This window comes from Lates calcarifer, linkage group LG24 (assembly GCF_001640805.2).
Source record: "Lates calcarifer isolate ASB-BC8 linkage group LG24, TLL_Latcal_v3, whole genome shotgun sequence".
NCBI lineage: Eukaryota > Metazoa > Chordata > Actinopteri > Centropomidae > Lates > Lates calcarifer.
In genome coordinates, this window is record NC_066856.1 from 19,245,770 (window position 1) to 19,260,948 (window position 15,179).

Consider the following 15,179-nt stretch of genomic DNA (forward strand, 5'->3'; position numbering starts at 1 on the left):
AGAAAAGAAGATTTGTGTGTTTAACTGTGTGTACGTGCACATCCTCATGTGTGTACAAACCCCAGATTATCAGATGTGAGGACTATCATCTGAAAATGCAACCATAAATCATCGTAATTATCCTTTAATATTCCCAGAGGGAGTTAATTAAAGTTTGTCTGTACGTTCACAGTGTCTCCTCTGATTCTACTGTGCTGTTTCTCTTATTTTCTATGGCATTTTCAGTGTATATAAAGTCTTGTTACGGTTCACATGCCTGGTATATTTTCTGTGAAGAAGCTTCAGAGGTTGCAGGCGTGGTTTGGTGGAGGAAACCACTGGTTGTGATCAGCTGCGTCAAGTTAGACAGAGAGAACAAGTCCACCCGGAAACAAGGTGATTTACCCTTCAAATTAAATGTCTTCTTTCTTTCTAATTCTATTTCTAATTCTACAACTGCTGGCATGCATAAAAACAAACACACAGTGTCACAAACACACAGAAGATGTTGTTGTATATTTGGTAATGTGTCCTGTTTGATATTAATTTTTAGATATTTGGGGAAAAGTAATTACATTTTTCTTTTTCTACAGATTCAAGACAGGAGCTGGTTTGTGTTACTCTAATCAAAATAACTTTATTTTGGAATATGCACCAAAAAAATAATGAATTAAATAAGGAAGCTGTAAAAACTAGAGACGCAGGACCTTCCCTAGCTGATCAAATAAGTCATAAATAATATAAATGCAGTGCACTTCTTTAACTGATCTCCTTGCACTTTGTTGTATTGAACAGATTTAGTACTCAGTGCTTACTCCACGGTCTCCTACTGCGCTGAAGCTTCAGTGTTGTCCCTCACTTGTAAGTCACTTCACAGAAAAGCATCTGACAAATGAGTAAAAATGTCAATATTTTACATTTCCAGTTAATCATTTGACTGTTCCACAGCCAAACAGATGACTGAAATACTGAAATACTGAAAACAAATGAATAGACAGATCAGGGTGATCAGTAAAGTATGTGTGAATACGGCATGATAAAGGCAAGGTTGGTTTGTTTGTATTCCACTTTTAAACAACAAGGTAATTCAAAGTGCTTTATATAAGACTTTAAAATGAATTTAGATAGAAACTAAAAAGAGGGATAAACCTTGTCTTTTCTGCTTCTGAGAGGATTTTATTTTGAAAGTACAGCCACAGGACGTTCTGTTGTTAGTCATTGATGCTGCGCTCACAGTCCTGGTGGTTTTGGTCGCCGGGCTCTTCGCACGCTCAAACCACCAGCTGCTGTCGCTTCAGTTCACATCAGGAGGTGAGAACAACATTCACATTCAGTGTTTCTGTTCAGTCACCGCTCAGTTTATGAACACGTTTGTGTGTTTCATTGTGTTATTGTTTGGTAAAGTTTGCTCGTGTTGCGCGTAAATGCGTAATTATAATGGTGATTTGCGCGTAAAAGTTGCGCGCTTGATTGGCGATGCGGGGACGGGAGGCAGTGGGTGTTGTTGCGGGTGTCTTTTTGGCATGTGAAGGCATCCGTCCTCTGCGGTGTTCGGGCAGAGCATCCCGGTGGATTGCGGTGGTGTAGGAGGCAGAGAGCAGCCATGTGTTGGGAGGAGGGGAGGGAGGGCGAAACCTCGTGTGGATCAATCCGTAGAGCCAAACCCAGGCCTGGTGGCAGGTCCGCGGAGGTTTCCAGAGGAGGACGGGAACGGGTCAGACCTGTATGGAGGAGTGTGTCAGCGGCAGCAGCAGCAGCATGTCGGCTGTGATCTGTGTGTGTGTCCGCTGGCCTCTTCCTTTTATTTTACTCCTGGGTAGATTGCTGTCAAACCACTTCCTCCAAATCAGCCGGTCCATCACACTGCTGCTAACACAGCACCAACAACACCTGATCAAATCTTCATGTGAGCGCGAAATCCCTGTTTTTCTGGTTAATATTATTTATATTATATTATATTCCATTTTAAAACATCTGTGTCACTTCTTGAGATTTGGTCTGTTTCTGTGTCTTGAATATTTCCTCCTTCCCTCTCTGTTTCTACATGATAAACACTCAGCACTTCACTCTACACTCAGTAATACATTGGGATTTATGACACTAATGATGAGACTAATTTCCTCATAAAGGTCATAATGTTCACTTTTACAGGTGTTGATTCAATTGTATGATATTTATGGAGGATGTATTTTGTTGAACTGTTTGAGGTGTTGTTTATTGTCATTTTTAGTCTCTGATTAGACATTTTCAGTCATTTAGAGTCTCTGTATTGTCATTTTAAGTCTCTGTTTAGTCACTTTGGGTCCCTGGGTAGTCATTTGTAGTTTTTTTTGAGTCCCTGAGAAGTCATTTGTAGTCCTTTTGAGTCCCTGAGAAGTCATTTGTAGTCCTTCGAGTCCCGTATTGTCATTTTAAGTTATTTCGTGTCTATATGTAGTAATTTTCAGACATTTGAAGTCATTGTGTATCTATTTAGGGTCTCTGTGTATCAATTTTAAGTCACTATGGGTCTCTCTGTTGTTATTTTGAGCACAGCTGATGTTTTTGAAGCTACAACACTGAGGATGCCAGGAAGCAATATGTCATCCAGGGTGTCACCTTTTACTGTCTCTTTATGTTGTAGCTGACGTGGTTATTAACCCACATCCTCGCACACTTAATCTACTGATCAATGATAGACCACTGTCTTAAGAATAGTCACGGTTGATAGAGGGTTTTATTTTATAAACGTATTTATTATTACTGATGCTAACGGAAGTGGTAATAGTTTTTAGCGTACTAGCTTCGGTAGCGGACGCTTGCTAGCCTCAGTAGCAAAAGTTAGAGTTGTGGGTGTCAACATTTGTCGACATTTCCACCTCGGGAGAAAGCTCTTGATGAGTAAAGGAAGAAATCTGATGGTGAACTCGCAACGTTTCTTCTGGACTGGTGAGTAAAGCCGTTAATGCTAACGTTAGCTATGTAGCATTAGCAAAAACATACATGTAGCATCTGTAAACGTTCGAAGAGAAGAAAATGGCGGCAAACGAAAACATATATGTGTGTGGTACTAAAATACAGCCTGGGAATCCATTTTTATACAGATTTGTGTCTTACAGATGTTTTATAACACTGTTATGGCTATTTTGGGTCATTTTAAGTCTTTGTGTGTCCATTTCAGATCTCTTTCTGATACGTTTAAGGTCCTTGTGGAAATTTTGAGTAATTCGTGGTCATTTTCTGGTCATTTTGAGTCTCTGTGGTCATTGTGAGTCATGCAGGGTCAATTTGTGGTCATTTCAAGTGCTTTGTGATCATTTTGTGTGTGTGTATGGTCATTTTTAGTCATTCTATGTCTGTTTGTAGTCATTTTTGATCATTTTTAATCTTTGTGTGGTCTTTGTGAGTCTCATTTTGCCAATGGGCCCCCCAACCATTTGAGTTTCATGACTCTCCAGACCTTGAAGCCTTTCATCTGTCAGTTTGCAGGAAGTCCCTTTTGAGTTGTGTTGCAATGCTGCTGTCCTGCTGCTGCAAGACTTGTGAGGTAACCACATGGCTGGTTCTGGGGGTATGAAGAGATTGTTGTAATATGACGACAGACAGGAAGTCTAGACACGACATGTGAAGAAAGAACACAGAGGAAGAAAGGGACTAAAATTACATTTTTGCTCTTTTCCTGAGGATCTTGCTGCTTATTTGTGTTATTTTGTTTGTTGTGTGTGTGATAGAGAGTGTGTTTTAGAAAGACCTGCTCTTCCAGTGTTTGTGTGTCTTTTTTTTTGTCATGAACTCAATAGGGAAAGGTTGACTCACTTCCTCACTCCAGTGGAGACTAACTAATGGGCTTGGCTCTGGAAGTGTTATGCATAGGTAGGATACTGTACTTTGTGTGTGTGTGATTGTTTATTTTTGTGATAGCTCTTCCAGCAAACACAGTCGGCAGCATGGGAGTGCTTAATTGACTTTGTGGGTGTGTCTTTGCTTTTGCAGCCAACACACACACAGATAGGAGAAAGGAAAGCTCAAGGAGCAGTGGGCGCGGTGGGAGAGGTCGAGCGTTTAATCAACATTATCAGCAGAAAAATGCTGTGACACGCGGAAACAAAGACAAGACAATAAGATACCACCTCAGAAGCAGCAGCAGCAGCAGAGGCTCAAATCCATGAAAAGTCTGCAAAATGCAAACTGTAGGAGAAGCTGGTAAAGCCTCTTACAAACTCTTCTCTCACCAGAAAGCGGCAGGTGATTAATGAAAGACTAAGGGGCCTTTAATCCTTCAAATTTGATGGAAAAGTACAAATAAAAAGTCTGAAAAGGACTGTAACACAGCAGGCATTAACATGCAGCTCTAAAAGCCTCCACTCTTCCAGCCCTGAAGCTGCTGCAGGGATTTGCTCCAATTCAGACACAAGAGCATTAGTGAGGTCCAGCCCTGATGTTGACTGATAAGGTCTGGATCACAGTCCAGGTCGTCCTGGAGGTGTTGGACGGGGTGGGGTTGAGGTCAAGGCTCAGTGCAGGACAGTCAAGTTCTTCTGCAGCAGACTGGGAATGGTGCTGGCTTTGTGGACAGGGTAAATGTTGAAACAAGAGAGGGACAAACACGGACTGTTGACACAAAGTCGGAAGCAAATTATTGTCTAAAATATCACTGTGCTGCAGCTTCGAAGGGGATAAACAGACACAGACCAGTTATAAAGATACATGTGTCCACATACTTTTTGCTGCTGTAGTTTGCTGCTGAAATTCCCATTTCTCACCTCGATGTGACAGTCCGTCTCAGGGTTAAAGAGATTACTGTGTAGCTGAAAGGTCACGAGTTTGATCTTCACTGCAGCTGCGTGTCGTGTTAAATTAACTCTCAGTAACACGCCGAAGCCCTTCCCTCTGGATAAAAGGGCCGCTCAATTAATTCCCTCACATCTCACACTTATCTTCATCATGTCAGGAGATGGAGTGGCTGCGGTTACTCGAGCAATATTTATGTTTTCTTTCAGGACAAAGTAGATTCCCAGGGACGTATTTATATAGTCCTATATGATGTTGAATCTAGCGCTCCACCATGAGCAAACCTTTAAAATCTGGATCAGGATCTGCCTCATGCTTAGCAACAGGTTTATTATTTGCTGCAGGTGTTAAACAGCAGAAGACAAACTACCTGCAGCGCCTGGTATAATCCAGCATCTCCTAGAAACTAGTAAACATGGCTGAGCTCAAATGGCTGAGCATGCACAGGACTGTATACTGAGGTGCGCTGTGTATATTTATCAAATCATGTGCTTATTTTTTCTGTGCCGTGATCATAAAATTACACATTTATGTTATTTTATTGAGGATTAATACAACTTGAGCCCAGTGGGATGGATAGGAACAGACAATCCAGCTCACTGTCTTGTTAAATCATTTTGATGGGTTGACTTAAGGTCTGTGTTTTGATGTCGCAGTATGCAGGAATGACTCACGGCTAACAGTGTATGAGTGTGTAGATGTGTGTGTGTTAGAAAAAGGGGAATATAAGGACACATGTTCAAAAGACGCATAAGACTTTGAGTTCTTTGTCATTTCAACACGACAACAAACACTTGCCTGGCTAAATAAAAATTCTGCTCACCTGTGCGTTTACATGCACACCAAGCCCCCATTTACATATAGTATGAAAATGCAAGCTGTTTAGTAATCTGAGGTGGTGGAAAATCAGCTGTAGGTCTTTGTAAATTCTCCTGCTTCTGTAGGAACAGTCCAGTTTTGCTTGGACAGTGTAAAACACCAAAAGCATCTGGTTTCCTGACGACTCCACAGACATGAATCTTCTATTTCTACGAGTCATTGTAAGTGTTAGAGCCTTCTGTCTTTACAGTCTTTTCATCAGTTTGGCTAATCTGATGCAAGGAGTGCTCAGGGGTCAGAGGTCAGAGCGGGTTTGATGGCGTTGCGTCGGTGCAGATGTTGGCACGGGGGCTGATATTCCACTATAATTCAGAATATGACAGCATTTGTAAACACACTCTGTTTGGATATTCCACATTTGATTCTGAACTGAGCATTTCCCGATTAAGACATGTAGGATATGCTGATATTATTCAGGTTTTGAGAGCATTTTTTGGACATGTGAACAGTGCATTTGGAAGGTGCATTTCCTTTTTTTTATGGCAGTTTGCGGTTCAGCTCTATGCAAACCAACTAGACAACAGTTTGCAAGGCTGGGGTAGAGATGCATGGCGAAAAGGGAAGCCTATATTTCTGGACGGAAGAAGGCACATGCCTATTTTTAAATACTATGAAAGGCTTCAGTAGGTTTTTGGATATGTGCAAATAACAGTTATCTGTTTTGTTAGTGGAACAAAATGCTAAATGTGAACTGAGCTGCTGTTAAAACAACACATGAGCTTCCTCCTGCTGCTCATAATGGTGATTTGGGATGTTGTGGGAGTTGTCAGCTGAATGCCTAAAATGTCTTAGTAAATTGGGCTCACACACAGTCAGTTGTTGTGCCACTGGTTTGGCTGGTGAAGTGGTCTCAACAGAGACATGCTGTGGATGTGGCTCAGGAGATTGTGATCATCCGATGGTGAGTAAGATACTGAGGAGTCTTGTTGAAAGAGCCGGATAGAAATCACATATCTGTTACCTGACCTTCACCCAGCCCTGACGCACACACACAGTAATACACACATTTACAGAAAAAAGAGGAAGTGTGTTGCAAACAGTTACTGGATGATGTCAGGCTGTATTCATCAAACTGTCTGTGTTCAGCCTGGAGATATGGAACAGCTGCTGGACACAGTAAAAACACTGGAAACCATTAAAGGAAGCCTGAGATGCAGGTTCTGTTTTCTTAGAATTACTTCATACTGCTGTAATGTAGGAGTTTTACATGCACACACACTTATGAAACAGGATAATTATGCAACAGTATTGTGGACGGAGCTCTCCAAAACAGGCGTGAGAGCTAGATATGAGATGTTGGTTCCAGTAAGTAGCTTTGCTCCTGCAGTGATGAGGATTAATTAACTCGAGCATTCTCTGCAGTAGAGTTCAGATGTTTTGGACTTTCTAGTTTTCCTCCAGAGGGAAATATTGCACATCTACTTTTTTATTAACGCCTCTTTCGTTCTGTGTTCCTTGTCTCTTCCCTCGCTCTTTCTTCCTTTTACTCTTCCCTCGCTCTGAAAGTGTGACACTCCCCAAAACTGGAAATACAAGGTTTTCATTCAAGCGCGGAAGCTTACTCTCTGAACTTTTAGTTGGAGCAAAGGTGTTAAATTGTTGTCATTGCTGATTTTCAGTTCAGTTTGTAAAGGAATTTAAATGATTTGTTATGTGATTAAAAGTTGAAAATTAGAAATGAAAGTAAATGAGTGGTGTGATGGTGGGCAAAGTTGAATTTAATGTAAAAGCCTTTTAAAATGTAATCCTGCAGTTTCATTATAATTCACTTATTTGTTTTTGATGCAGGGAGTGTTTTCCTACATTTATATTATATATATATTATATTTTATTCCTCTCTTGTGAGGTTTAAAGTCACGTTCAGCAGTTACATTTCAAAACTGTTTTACAGAGGGGTTACAGTAATTTTAATGCACTTTTAGTTTCAGTTCTGTTGTATTATTTTGAGATGTTTGGGGGGAAGTTTGTTGCAATGTTTCTCTGACTCAAGGACAAATGTTGAAAGAAAAATGTTTTAACTATTAAGAGGTTGAAACATGAGGCTCAGTACGTCTGCTTCTTCCATAGTGCTTTTATTTGTCTATTTTAACCATTTATACATTACTTTAGTTAACTGTTTCCACCATGTATTATTCATACATTCACAACAGGTGGTTTTCAGGAGTTAAATGCAACTCATTGTGTGGTAATTGAGCTACAGTTGTTCCACATACCCCCCAAGCAACGACTGATGGATGTATGGTTGAGAAACATGTATTTTTATCATAGTGAATGGTAGATGCAGTAACTGAAGGTGAACAGTAGGTGGCAGCGTCACATTGTGTCTTCAGAGTGTGGTTAATGACTCTCACCTGCCATCACCCTGCATTAGAGACATTGTTTTGGATTTTACATGGCCAGTCAGGTCTGTCCAGTCATATTTTAGGGGATTTGAGAGGCTGTTTGAGCCAATGTGTGATCATCACTTTTTCCCTGAGTCATACCGACACTGGCCTCCTGCCATCCTGCTGCTGCAGAGACACAATACCACACACGTATTAAGATGAAAAGCAGTTTGTGTTGAAGGGAAATGACCTAACCACCTCATTGTTGTGGACTGAGAAGAGGCTCTAGTTTCCAAAAATGACATGTTGGAAGAAAAGTAGCTCATGTTTGATAAACAATTAAAAAAGCAAATTGGAAACCGTTAAGAAGAGGAAAACCAAACAAAACCACAGGACAAGCTGAGTATCTTTAATGGCCTGGGCGCTGTAAGATTAGCCAGGAGCAGTCATCAAGATTAAGGGTAATGATGGTGCTGATTGCTTCGTAACGAGCAGCATTACAAAGACAAGATGATACACAGTATTGATTAGGAAGGGGGAGGAAATGGCAGAGAGTGCTGTGCAGGAGCCATACAGCTTCATTCATTATCTTTATTATCTCAATTTGTAAAATTAACGTATTGTCCATGCACCTTTTAATTAAACCAAGTGTTGTCCTTCTTATGTAGTCTTGTTTATTTTATTTTTGAGATGCATTTAATTTCAATCACGTGTGCCGTGTTTTTAGACATTTTTCATGCACTTTGAGATCAGATTTATCAAAACTATAATAATTACTCCTCTAACTTAGATTTTCTGAGATGCTGGAGTATTTTTCCCAGGTGGTAAAGTATTTCACATGGTCCTGTGAATTTAGCTTCTTCCTGTGCTCTGCAAAATCTCCGGTCTGCAGCTCATGAGGCATCTCTGGAGAGAAAGATTTGAAAGAAAATTCAAGCCTAAAAATGAGCTTTTTATTCATGTATATCCTCACCAGTTGAGTGATGAAACTCAATAATGTGCTGGTGAAGAGCTCCCAGCATCTCACACTGTACTTGTAAAACTAAAGCTGCACTCGTGTCGTTAGAAAGTCTGAAATCCATGAACCCCAGTGGCAGAATCTGTTAAAACTTGCATGAGAAGGTAAAATTCATCACAGTGAACGTTGGATCTGCATTAATACAGAGCGTTTCAATCTGCACTTAAGCTACATTAACATGTAGCAGTAATGGAAGTGTTCACTGTGATAGACTGACACAGGTTTCAAGAGTCTGCTAAGTGGTTTTCATGTCATATGGGAGATTGCTTTCCTTCCTCCAGGTGTGCCCCTGCCTACCAGAGTCAGTAGGTGAAAGGTGGTTCGCCTGTTTGTATAAGGACAACAGGCAGTGACTGTCAACATTTCATATTGTAAAGTCTATCATATGCAAAACTACCACAAAGAGATGTAATATGACTAAAAACAGACACAAAATGACTACAAGGAGATGCAATGTGACATAAAATGAAATGACAAAAAACGATAAAAATAATTATGTATCATTAATGAATTTACTACGAAGAATTAACTGATACGTGACTATTCGATACATTTATCAATCATTGACGAAGATACATGAATCTATGGAGTTTTATTTCTCAGCTTTGGCATTTTTCCACTCAAAGCAGTTTTCTAACATAAAAAATACACAACATATCATTTTCAGTGCAAAAGAACTGATTCTGTGCACGTTCAAATGCTTCATCAAATTGCTCGTGCTGCCTTAGCAACGATGTCCTTTTTGCATCGTGCTCTATTGGCATCAGTCTTGCTAAAATGGAGACACACTTTTGACCTCAGTCACATTTTTTTAACCACTTCAACACACACTGCAGTTCACAACAGAGATACACGTGAACCGCGTCTGTGGGCGTAACCACGCAAGTATTTTTCCTGCATGCCTTTACCGCATGTAACGTTACAGCTAGCCACTGGCAGCATTATCAGATCTTGATCATGTGATTTACTCCTTGGTATGGAAACTTGGCACATAAAAACAAAGCATCGTTCTATACTGGGTAGCATTTTGGTTGGTGCCATAAAAGAACCGAAGTTCAGTACCTAGCTTAGTGATAATCCTTGTTGTAAAACCTTTGATAAATCATTCTGTCAAAAATAAAAATTACAAATTATTTCATACAACATCCCTCTGCTCTGACTTTGGTTGGATGCGTAAGAGAGGCAGCAGGAAGCAAATTGACAAAGGCAAGAACACGATTTAATAATTTTATGGGATTAATTATTTATTTGAGGGACTGAAATTCTGAAGTGAAGTGGAGGAATAAGTGTGCAGAGTGTATAAATGAGTAATTTTTAGGAAATGATTTGTAGTTTGAGGGCAGGAGCTACTCCCCCTCCTACGACATGTACCAAACTCCATAGAGAAAAGTTACAATTTAACATATGGCTGCAAGCACAATCCTTTCAACCCATTTTCTTCAGTTGGTAGTGTGAAAGCTTTCTGTGTGTGTGTGTGTGTGTCACAGTGATAACATGTGGGTGGGAGTCTGAATGCTTTAGTCCTTCTCTGGAATGTCAACAATGAGTCATGTTGGCCAGCTTGTCTCAGGGTGGGGAGCCGCTCAGGCCTTCATACACACACACACACACACACACACACACACACACACTTTCAAGAAATTCATACTGGTTCAGCCTGTTTCTTACAACAAAGTTTACGCACAGGAGCATTCAACCTGTACAGGTGTGCGTCGTGAACTTATGTCATGATACTGACTGCAGCGTGTTACACCCAATTTTAAAACGTACCCGGGATTCTTTCCACACTTTAGAGGAGCATGTAGCCTAACCCGTTAGCATACGGTGAATGAATTAATCTGTGACTCCTACTGGTGGCTGTGTGAACTGCAACAAATAAGCTCCAGGTCTCTTGAGAGCTGCTTTTCTCCGTCCTCTGTGATAGTAAAATGAATATATTTGGCTTTTTGCCTGTTGGTTGGACAAAACAAGCAATTTGTAGATGTCACCTTGAGGTTTTGGAATTTGTAACGGCCATTTTTCCCGCTATTTTACGACATTTGGCAGACTAATCAATTAATGGACTTTCAGATTGATTTACAGTGAAGCAGATTAGCTCAAAGGGACATTATGGAAATATGCTTATTTGCTCACTTTGCCAAGAGTCAGATGAGATGCTGAAAACCACTGTGCAAAATTAAGCTGGAGCCAGGAGCTTGTTAGCTTAGCTTGGCATGAAGCTAGGTCTTGACTACCTCTGTGGTGGTGATGCCAGCATGCACGGTAAAATCTCTGCAGATGGTCCAGAAATGCAAAAGCGTGTCTGGTTTTCAGTTGGACAGAAACACAAACTCTTACCAAATCGATCAGCAGAATCTCTCTCTGTCTTCAAAAATTGCCTTTAGACCTGTCTTTGCTTTACTCACCTGATAATGCTCTTTCTCTCTGGATCCTTCTCTATCTTTCTCCCTTTAAAAATATATATATATTCTATGCTTTTTTGTGCTACTTCATGCACTTCCAGCCTTGTGCCTTTGGTGTCAGGTTGAACATTTGAATGTGGTGGCATTTATTCTCCCAGCCAAGAAATAGTCTGGCACATACCTCCACCCATCAATTAGAGAGCTTTAGAGGTGTTAGGAGATGAACTCTTTGGCGGTACCAGCCCTATCAACACACATAATTTCCCACCTGAGGATTTTACAGGCAGTGTTGCCGACTTAGCACCCTTCTTGCAGCATTTACCAACTTTTCAGACCCATTTAGTGACTTTTTGGACAAACCTTAGCCAGTTTCTTAGCCAGTATTGCCCTGTGAGGTCGGGCTTTCCCTCTGGAGACACACCTCTCTATGCGTCTCATTTAATTAAACATTAATGAGCTTCTAACTTTCTCTCTGACTCAATTTACAAGTAAATACAGCTGAAATCCCAGCACAGCGGTTATTTTTAACCTGTGTCTGCTGAAGAGTCCGGTTAAAAAATCAGGATTTTAGCAGCAGCTTGGAAATAACCGTTGTCATCTTTTTGGACCATGTTTCAGTCACTGTTTCAGACTTAATCCGTTGTCTGACAACAGACAAACATGTAAATGAGAACAGCTTTATTGGGAATTGTGTAGGGGTATGGCACCAAGCAAACAGATAAAGGCCTGAAACTGACTACCTATAGGCAGAATGCAAATATGAAGCAGTCCAGCCATATGCTCTAGTCTCTCCCGATCTTGTCTTGTTTATTGTCTGACAGAGGCAGACTAAACTGACCAGCTGCTGTCTCTGGCTTCATATTTAGTGCATGCACTGTATCTGAAAAGTTGAACTGTTCCTTTAATGACTGAGAATGATGTTTAGAGTCATATACATATGTTTTGGCTAAACTGTACAGAGCCAACAACTCCTTCTCTGTGTGTTCTCATGCTCAGGGTAAACCCGGATGAGTTGCCCCTTTAACACAGACAGGTACACACACACACACACACACACACACACACACAACACACACACCCTCTCATTGGCTCCTGAATCCCCCCTCAGGCCAATAGCATGTCCTCCCTCCCTGCTGTGTCCCGCCCCGGCCCGAGTCTTCTCCACCGCCGCCTGAGTCTGTCGCCTCACTCGGCTTTCGACCTCCCAGGCTGACTGTCAGGGCTCTGTGAATGTGTGTGTGTGCATGTGTGTGAGTATGAGAGAGTGTGTGTGTGAGAGAGAGAGAGCTGTAGAGAGTAGGGAGATTGTGTGTCTGTGAAGATTTAAAGAAAAAGAAGAAGAGAGGAAGAGGAGCAACAGCTTCTAGTTTTGTTTTGAGGGAGTTTGTTTTCTGACGGAGAGACAATTTAGGGAAGTGAAGACGGGATGATGGTGATGATGATGATGATGAAGGGCTTCCCTCAGCCTCTGCAGGCTCAGGTCAGTGGTTGCCCACACTGTAGAGCTTCTTTCTGGTGTGTATTTGTGTGCAAGAAAAATACTAATACAATGGTAATAATACAGTGGTTTCCAGTTTCCACACAGGCTGCCAAATGCTACTGCAAGAAACTAATTCTTTTATTATCAATCAAGCATCTTTTAGTTTGTAAAGTATCAAAAAACCAAGGTATCAGATCTTAAAGTGGAGCTGCAACGATTAGCTGATTAACAGAAACTTAATTAGTGACTGTTTTGGTAATTTAATAATAATTTAAAGCCAAAATGACAAATATTTTATGGTTGCAGCTTCTCAAATGTGCGCATTCAAAAACTGTCTGTGTAATATTTAATAATAAATTAAATATCTTTGAGTTTTAGACTGTTTGTCAGATAAAATAAGACATTTGACGTTGAAAATAATGGTTACTCTCTTTAGACGTACAGTGCATTTTAAGGCTAATTTAAGTGTTTTTAATTGAGAGTTAAAGTAAAAAAAAAAATAATTATACACTGTCCAATATTTTTTAAATTCATACCCATGATTACCCATGATCCCTTGCCTCTGGAGCAGGAAGTGCTGTGTGAGAAAATGAGAAGTTACAGGAGTTAAAGAACAGAAGAAGAAAGGGGATTTTGTGCCTGAATCAACCTGAGTGCATGGGATTTTGTGTGTGTGTGTGTGTGAGAGAGTGTGTGTGGTCTCAACAGCTTGCCACCTGGCTGGCGAGTGATGCAGCGGGGTGGGGTGGGGGGGGGTGGTTGATGGTCCACACTGTACCCAATTAATGTGAGTGCTCTTCACTGGGCTGGGCATAATGCACAAACACCACTTCCTGCATTAATCATCTAAAAATGTCTTTTTTTGTTATTTCCAAGGTTAATAACAAACCTTCAAGCTCAATTTCCTCAGTTTGATTTGAGTCCCATAGATCCAGCTCCCAGCCTCTGAAAACATCCTTAAATAGACAGGATTTATCCTGGAGTATATTTACTCAAATATTACACTTAAGCAGCTTCTTCTCAGCTTGAGCTTGTGTACATTTACTTAAATGGGATTTTAAATGCAGTATGTGGGGTATTTTTCCCTCAGAGGTGTTATTATTATTATTATTATTATTATTATATTCCAAAGGCACCTGGTTAAGGTTAGTGGTCTGGTTTAATACAGAAAAGATTCACAGTGATTTCAGACATGTTTTTACCTAAATCAAATCAAAACCAACATCTTTCCTTAACCCAAACCGCAGACAGGACTCTGATGTGACCGTTGTGTGCTTTGTACGCCAACCATCCACCACAAATACTTCCTCATGACTCTGCTGCTCTTAATGAATGTTCCGCCTCACTAATAAATAAAATACATGAGTTTGAAACTACACAAAACAGAAACATAATTTTGTTCCTGCCTCACAACCTGCTGTGACACTCACAAATAAACATGGTGCAGAACATCAGCATTGCAAATATTTTATGTGGAAGGAAGTACAGAATGCACACGATGTTTGTTGAAACACTCAATCTAAATAGAAACTTGTTTATAGCATACTTTTAAAAAAAGAAAGCCAGTTTTTACTGGATAAAAACCTTTAGGAAGAGGTAAAAGTAAATACTTAAGGCAACATAAGCAAAGTAAACTACAGTTTTTCTCTATTGAGGGAAGTTTAACAGCACTTTAATGTCATTATTTATCATCTCTCCATATACGCACCATGTGTTATGAGTACACTTTATAGATATAAGCTTTAAAATGAGAGGATTTCTTGTGATTGATTTCCTCTCCGCCCTCAGCTATACTCTGAAGTATCTAATAAAGGCAAAAAAAATACTTAGTGTATAACATTATCAGGCAGTGTTTACAGGATCGTTGTAACCTAAAACATGCCTTAAATTCCACCTAGCCAAAAAGTTTCACCTCTTGAGTTCTGTCATTTCCAAATCCAGCTCATATTTGTATTATCGGGTCAGGTTTGTGTTTTTGTGCGATTTTTAGTCCTGATAACATTATTCCCTCGCAGACAAAAGACACAAGAGTGTATGAGCATGTTACAGTGGAGTGTAACCGAAGCTGTGCTACTTTCTGCAAAGACTTTATCACAGTGAAACATAAGCCATGAATATAAGCAGTGAGACAGCTAACCTGTTTCACACACTCCCACCTCCAGCTGCTTTGTTTTAATCTGTTTAATCTCAGTTTTACGCTCAGCGCTGACCAGGTTTTCTTCACTTCAGCTGCTTCTTTATGTCCCAGTTCCCCTCCTTTGTTTTTATTCTTGCTGAATAATTTTATCTTTTAATCCCCGGTGTCACAGGTTCCTCTGGGAGCCATT

The 15,179-nt window shown here is 40.3% G+C and overlaps 1 protein-coding gene across 5 annotated transcripts in view; it reads left to right on the top strand.

The window, feature by feature from the left end:
* Positions 1-1,192: 1,192 nt before the first annotated feature.
* Positions 1,193-15,179, top strand: part of pld1b (phospholipase D1b) — a 33,596-nt gene continuing 19,609 nt past the window's right edge. For 2 of the 5 annotated variants that reach the window (XM_018679190.2, XM_051066944.1), the window contains exon 1: positions 1,193-1,290. The gene's annotated coding sequence lies outside the window, so the exon portion shown is untranslated. Of the gene's footprint in view, positions 1,291-1,863; positions 1,886-2,783; positions 2,908-12,559; positions 12,853-15,179 lie in introns of those variants that run through there. The other 3 variants (XM_018679191.2, XM_018679192.2, XM_018679189.2) reach the window with 3 other exon arrangements.